This window comes from Etheostoma spectabile, chromosome 1 (genome assembly GCF_008692095.1).
Source record: "Etheostoma spectabile isolate EspeVRDwgs_2016 chromosome 1, UIUC_Espe_1.0, whole genome shotgun sequence".
In the NCBI taxonomy this organism is placed as follows: domain Eukaryota; kingdom Metazoa; phylum Chordata; class Actinopteri; order Perciformes; family Percidae; genus Etheostoma; species Etheostoma spectabile.
In genome coordinates, this window is record NC_045733.1 from 15,118,519 (window position 1) to 15,125,449 (window position 6,931).

General features: G+C 39.9%; 1 long non-coding RNA gene across 1 annotated transcript in view; it reads right to left on the reverse strand.

Annotated features, from left to right (window-relative positions):
* Positions 1-2,546: 2,546 nt before the first annotated feature.
* The window catches only part of LOC116672563 (uncharacterized), a 5,892-nt gene continuing 1,507 nt past the window's right edge, over positions 2,547-6,931 (reverse strand). Inside the window, exons 2-3 of the long non-coding RNA XR_004327600.1 lie at positions 5,574-5,696; positions 2,547-3,583 (exon numbers count right to left, since the gene is read on the reverse strand). This is a non-coding gene — a long non-coding RNA (uncharacterized LOC116672563). The remainder of the gene's footprint in view (positions 3,584-5,573; positions 5,697-6,931) is intronic.

Genomic DNA, 6,931 nt, shown 5'->3' on the forward strand with positions numbered 1-6,931 from the left:
AGTCGATGACACCTGTCAAAATACCGGGTGAGGAGGTGGACAAGGTGCAATTCTACATGTACCAGGGGGTGCACATCAACAACCGGACAGGGCTACTAAAACATATTGTACCAGAGTTGGCAGGATACTGTTCAAAACTATCCTTTTTTATCCTTTTCTTTGCATGGTGTGCAAGAGAGAAAACAGCAGAGTGAAGAGGCAGGCAGGATCTCCAACAAACTATATGGGGGGGGGAAATTACATTGTCTGAACTTGGACGACCTGGAGGCTGCAGGAGAGACAAAAAAGAAAATAAGCCAAATTCCACTCTCCATAACATTTTCCTCCGCCTCTATGCTGATATTCAGCATCTGCTGAAACACCCTAAGGTGGCCACATCAAGGTCTCTTGATTCTCGTTTGTTCCACCCACCAACAGACTCCTTCATTTCTAAATGGCCCTTAGTCTCTGCAAACTGGGAAGGTGTTGAAGCAGGCCGTCTTTACTGACCTGAGATTACCAAATATCCCAAACTCTGCATCAACAGTCTCTGGACTCTATATTTATATTCATGCACGGTTGCATTTTTTCCCTTTAGATATACTGTATTTCTGCATAAAAGACTGAATAAATAATGTTATTATGCAAGATCTGATAATACAATGAACAGTTAATGCAGATTTTGCATAACACCAGTATTTACCTGTATGATACCTTTATCCTAGTGTTTTTGTGAAGGTGGCAGTTGGCATTACTCAAATCCAAACAGCACAACCTTTAAAGTATATTCTATCAGCATTTGTCGTAACGAATAGGAGGTTAGTTTGAAACTATTATGCATGCTTTGAGACTTTTTGTTCATTTATATAATGTGGCATTTTGCAGACTTGGTGATGTTCTGTTTCTCTAGTCAGAATACACGATGCGAGGGTATGCACTAATTATGCTGCCTTGTATCGCCGCTGCAGGAGTGAATGCAAAGCACTATTACAGCGGAAGAGAGAGAGCACATTCATTGTATTGTACTCCATTTTTCTAAGCAATTATTGATCTTGTAACATTTTTATGCAGCATTTAAAGACATTTAATCAAATGTAATCATACATGGTAATAATCATACTCTTCCTCATATTGTTATATTAACCCTCAAACTACCAGCAGATACCTGAAAGGTAATATTTTAAATATTTGAAGTAATTTTAACACCAATTAAATATAACCACATTCATTCATGGTCATTTTGAAACTGAAACACTCAGTGGAGGGTGGCAGCCTCTACATTGCATTTGACATTTTTGGCCCATGTCAGATCTTTTTTTTATTGGAAAGGCATATTGGGAATCAACCTAAACAGCAGTTGAGAGATCTTGACAACAACTGTGCTGCTCCTGTGAGGAGCGTCGGCACTGTGCTTTTATTTAAAAGCTGTTGAATGTCTGTTAAGTCAATGTCACTACAAACGGAAAAATGGAATTCAAACCCGAGTCAGAAGTCATGTTAAATGTTTGTTTTAATGTATTTTTTTCTGTTGGCTCTGAAGTTTAATTCCTGTTTCAGAGTTAATTTAGATTGTGAATAGTAAACATGTGAACACTGGAGTCATGAAGTTTCAGGAGAGCTGAATTTAACCCTTACACAACTCTAAATGGGGCTCACTACCGTGAAATTAGGTTAATTGCAAATTGATTTGGAGACGGCAATTTACTAAAAGTGCAATGTACCTGATATACAGTATGTTTCTTAGTATTTAAACTAAGAAGTAACTATTTGATCTGGGAATGTGAAACAAATGGTTGTGAAACATGATTCCCAGATATATCTCAGAAACCTTTCTAGGATGAAAGTACCATGGTTTTTAATTTTATTGGATTTTGTCATAAAGTCACTTCTCTTACAGTAATTAACGATTCAACCATGTTGTTAATCTGAGAGATTGAGTGCAGCCTGTTGTTGTTTCAGTCGTAATAGAGAATTTAATGATAATGCAACAACATAGAAAACCTAAAACTGCAGTTCATCGCCAATATCTAAAACAAGAATTGAGGTCTAAATGATAAGCAAGGTGGGTCTGAAAATACTGTAATGGTGCTGCAGACTGGTATGAGATCACTAAGGGACCAGAACATTTTTAAAGACACAGTAAGTAATTTTAGCTGGAATTTTAATTGCATTTTGAAGACGGTGACTACATCTTTTATAGAATTAGCCATCAAACCCTCCAAAGATTCATCCATCTTTCTGTCAGCCATCCTCCAGGACATCAGGAGCATGATTGGATAAAAGGGGAGAAAATGTTACCCGCCCTGTTGTCATTACCAATCCAACACTGGCAGATCTATTTTTACTTCAAGTAATGAGGAAGGAAGTTGGTTAATTCTGCCTTGATCCTTCTTGAAAGCCTAGTGGGGGTCTCAGTCTGTGCAAAGAGGAAGAGGGACTTCTAATAGTCTTTTTAATGTGTAGTTTAAATATATCTGTCAGTGAGACCTTTAAAGAAAAAAAATGTACAGATGAACAGGTGTGAATATCATCCTGTAAAAACCTCAACTCTTATACTTTTATGTTGTGTGTGTGTGTGTGTGTGTGTGTGTGTGTGTGAGATCTATTCTGGAGTCCAAAGGTTATAGGAGGCCACTTCACAAGCACTCAGAAAGCTATAGATACAATGTCTCAAGCTCTGCGCTCTCATTCTTCACATCTTACCTGGCAGACCGCACCTATAGGGTAACTTGGAGCTATCTTAGAACCTTGTCCACTCAAAACTGGGGTTCCTCAGGGATCAGTCCTGGGTCCCATTCTCTTTCCTCTGTACACCAACTGTCTTGGGTCTGTCATTCACTCTCTTTCCGGAGTCAGAAACACAAGTAGCAGCACGTATCCAGGCCTGTCTGACTGATATCTTCTTGGATGTCCACACACCATCTGAAACTCAACCTTGATAAGCTTCTTTTCCGAGCTTTCCTACCCAGGACCTTACTATTAAAATTGAAAACTCTGTGGTCCTCCCCACCCAGACTGCTAGAAACCTAAGTGTGACACTCAATGACCAACTCTCCTTTGCTGCCAACATTGCCAGCCACCTGATTGTGTAGATACGTGCTGCATAATTTCAGAAGGCTACATCCCCTTCTAACGCAGAAGGCGGCTCAGGTTCAGGTTCCGGTTCAGGCTCTAGTCATTTCACGTCTAGACTACTAAAACTCCCTCCTGGCAGGCCTGCCTGCAGCTCATTCAGAAGACAGCAGCTTGACTTGAACCTCCCCAAGTTCTCTCACACTACACCTCCCTCTTCACTGGCTACCAATTGCTTCCGGCAACCCCTCCAAGACACGACTACTTACATACATGGCCATGAACGGATAAGCCCCAGTTTAAATCCAGGACATGGTCAAACCCTATACCCCAACTCGCTCACTCCGCTCTGCATCAGCCAACGTGCTTGCTGCCCCCTCACAGCGAGGGACAACTAATCACTAAATGAAATCCCGACTGTTTGCTGTAATGGCTCCTTAATGGTGGAATGAGCTCCCCATTGACATCAGGACAGCCAAAAGCCATCTTCTGCCGAAGGCAAAAGACACATCTCTTTCTCTTCCAACTGCATCTGGAATAAAAAAATATATACATACTGTATATACACGTATGTCACACTAGGACTGCACGATTATGGCCAAAATTATAATCACGATTATTTTGATCAATATTGTGATCACAATTATTTGTTGATTTTAACCAAATCAAATTTTATAGTCACACATCTATTTATAACTGATTTCACATCCATATTATGCTACATTCTTCTGTCTTAAGTTGTATGTTGTATAGACATACAGCTGCAACACATGTTAATGAAAATTAGCTACCTGAAATAAATAGACTACAACGTATTTTTGTTTTTTAAATCTATCTCTGAGAAAGCTCCTTCACTTGTTTTTAACAATAACTGATTAAAAGAGCTAGGGAGAGAGGGGGATTGTGATGGACAAACTAACAGAGTGACGGCAGACTCATTATGAATGGGTCCAGCACAGGTCGAATGGCAGGTCAGCGGAGTTACACACGTTGTGTGTATGTAATGTCGGTATCGTCATTGGGCTGCATTTTTATGAACTATGATATTCTGGCCATGGGCCACCTCTCGCCCAGGTCCAGCAGTCTCTGTGTCACACGCTATTACTCTACAAACTGAAGTTAGTTGCCTTCAATAACTTATTCTGTGTTTTTCACCATGTTGGTCACGATAGCAGAGTTACCAGCGGAAACACTGGCACAAATACAGGTTCGCCGTTCATGCTTAACAATATACAGCTGTGTTAATAACAATTAAAACTGTGGACAAATGTCAGAAGTGGGGACCGGTGGCCGCTGTGTCTCTCCATGTTGCCGAGGAGTCGTGTGTGAGTTAATGGGGGCGGGGCTGCGCTGAGAGTAAGAGAAGAGATCTAAAAACAGGTAAGGCTTTCAGAAGACATGGGTCATGTAACGCAAAATGAAACCATATCCACATAAACAACATTATTTTGTTTGTGGAGAGGCAGCAGATGAGAGGACATTAGGTGCAAAAATGTTGCACTCTAGAGCCCTGTGAGCTAACAGACACTAACTAGCACTGGTCACTGATGTTGTCTGAAAAACAACACAGACGGGACAAAATGTTGCGTTTACAAGTAAACCTTGAGACGTATGACACACTGCTATCTGTTGAATTTTCCTCACGTTAATCTGTCCTCTGTGACTGTCTGCATCTAGAAACTAAGCTGCGCGGTGCAGGGAACAACTCTGACTGGCACATGATCAGACAGTGGTTTACAGAGCGGTAGATGGGCTCTGCAAAAAAAAAAACGGAGCATTCTATGAAATGACACATATAAAATATCACTCCATCACACAGATTTGATCGTGGGAAGCCAAAAATCTTGATCATGACTAAAATTTGATTAATTGCGCAGCCCTATGTCACACCCGTCCCACGCAGCTATATAGTCTCTAGTGTAGTAGTACTATGGGAAGGCGCTTGGGTTTGTTTTTTTACTTTAGATGGCACTATTACAGGTACTAACTAATGCTTGTTAGAAATCTATGTTTCTCAATAACGTTAAAATAGCTGGAGGTGCCTCCGTTATCAAGTAGGTAAGGTTTATGTTAACCTTAATAACTCTTTTAAATTCTAACTCAGAATAAAACATGTACAAAATCTCAGACCCAACAAGTATACTTTAAATACAATAAACCCAGATAGGGGAATTTATTTAGTTAAAGTACAAAAAAAAAAAGAAAACACATTTATGGTGTATTAGAAAAGTAAACAAGTGAGGCCAATGTAAATAAACAAAAGTACTTATTTTTATGACTCAAATATGTTACCTCAATATAACTTTCAGAGTATACTATAATTTGTTACCTCTGCTTTGGTTTCAATCAAATAAATGCATAAATACTTTAGATATGTAAACCTCAATAATTATCTGTGGGCCCAACCTTAAACATTCGTACTCAGCAATCAAAAAAAGGCCTGAGTGGAAGCTTGGGAGCATGGAGGCCTAAAACTGTGAAGCAATGAAATAAAATGCAAGTGCAATATACTCAGTACTCACAAATCCTGGGGGTATATGAAAAAGGTGAACTTGGCACTGGCAGCAGGCAAAGAAACCACAGCAGGAAGATCAGTCTACATCACACCAACAGGATGGAAAACTGCTCTGTGTGGTCCAACCCCCCTAACACAGAACGTTTAGGGAACATTATTTTATGGTTCTCTAAAGGTTAGTTTGAACCAAATGAAAAACTACTCTTTAGGGAACGTTACCTCCGGGTTATGACGTTCCCTAAACGTCAACAGAACCAACTAGATTCACTCAAAAATGATTGGTCTTATAAAAAGTAAGATAAACAGCATAGCAAGATAATTTATTTTAAGACTGATATGACTTAGATAAAACCAGGTTTTTTAACTGTATTAGGTGAAAATACTTAAAACAAGAATCTATCAATAAAACAATTTTCACGACTAAGAAAATGTATTTTCTTCATTTCACTTCTAACTTGTTGTCTAACATAACAGCATAGGTTCATCTTTTGCAATGGCATGTGCAAGAAATCTACTGTAAATGAACTGACCAATATTCATATCTTCTTTCTTTTTAGATGAGTCAACACAACACAGGAAACCAGCCGGTCGCCCAGAGCTGGATGGGTCTATTCTAACGCAAGCTCGGCCTGCCACTTCAGCTTGGGACCCAGTTAAAGGTACAGTGGCATTGAATTTTTCTAATTAAATACAATTGCATGACAAGAACTTGACAGAAACTTTAACTTTTTTGTTGTTAACAACAGAACTCATCACACAAAGGGAGGTGGCTCAGCCATGGACAGGGAAATGAGAGCTAAGAAGACTCACTTAAGTTGTTCACATATAAGTACTGTATATAATGTATAACAACTAAACTAACACCATTAATTTTTCCATAGCCATGAGGACATCTGTTACCCGCATGGCACTGCGGATGGATGCTCTTAAGGAGCTCCCTGTCACCTCCCTCTGCTCCAGTCGATGACATGTTGCTGTCGCCCTGCTTGACAGTCACAGAGCTGCAGGAGCTCGACAGGAGTCTCGGTCAACAGGAGAGGAGGAACTAAATGCCAATTAAGTGGCCATAGTCCTGCCCTAAGATTAACACTATATGATTGCATAACTTCAATTATCATTATAACTGAACTAACGTCTCTTACAAACTGAGATTGTACAAGCACTCCACTTTGCTCTACATGTATAATTTGTGTTTCTATATGTTTTACAGCAACTTTTCCTGACACGCCTTGGAGGTTCAACTGGATGTCGCATGCTACGGCAAGTGGCAACCAATGACGTTCTAAAAATGTATAGCCTGTGGGGCAGAAAGGCAAAGAAGGCCTTCCAGGAACTGACAATCTGCAGGGTTAAAACAGGCAGGTG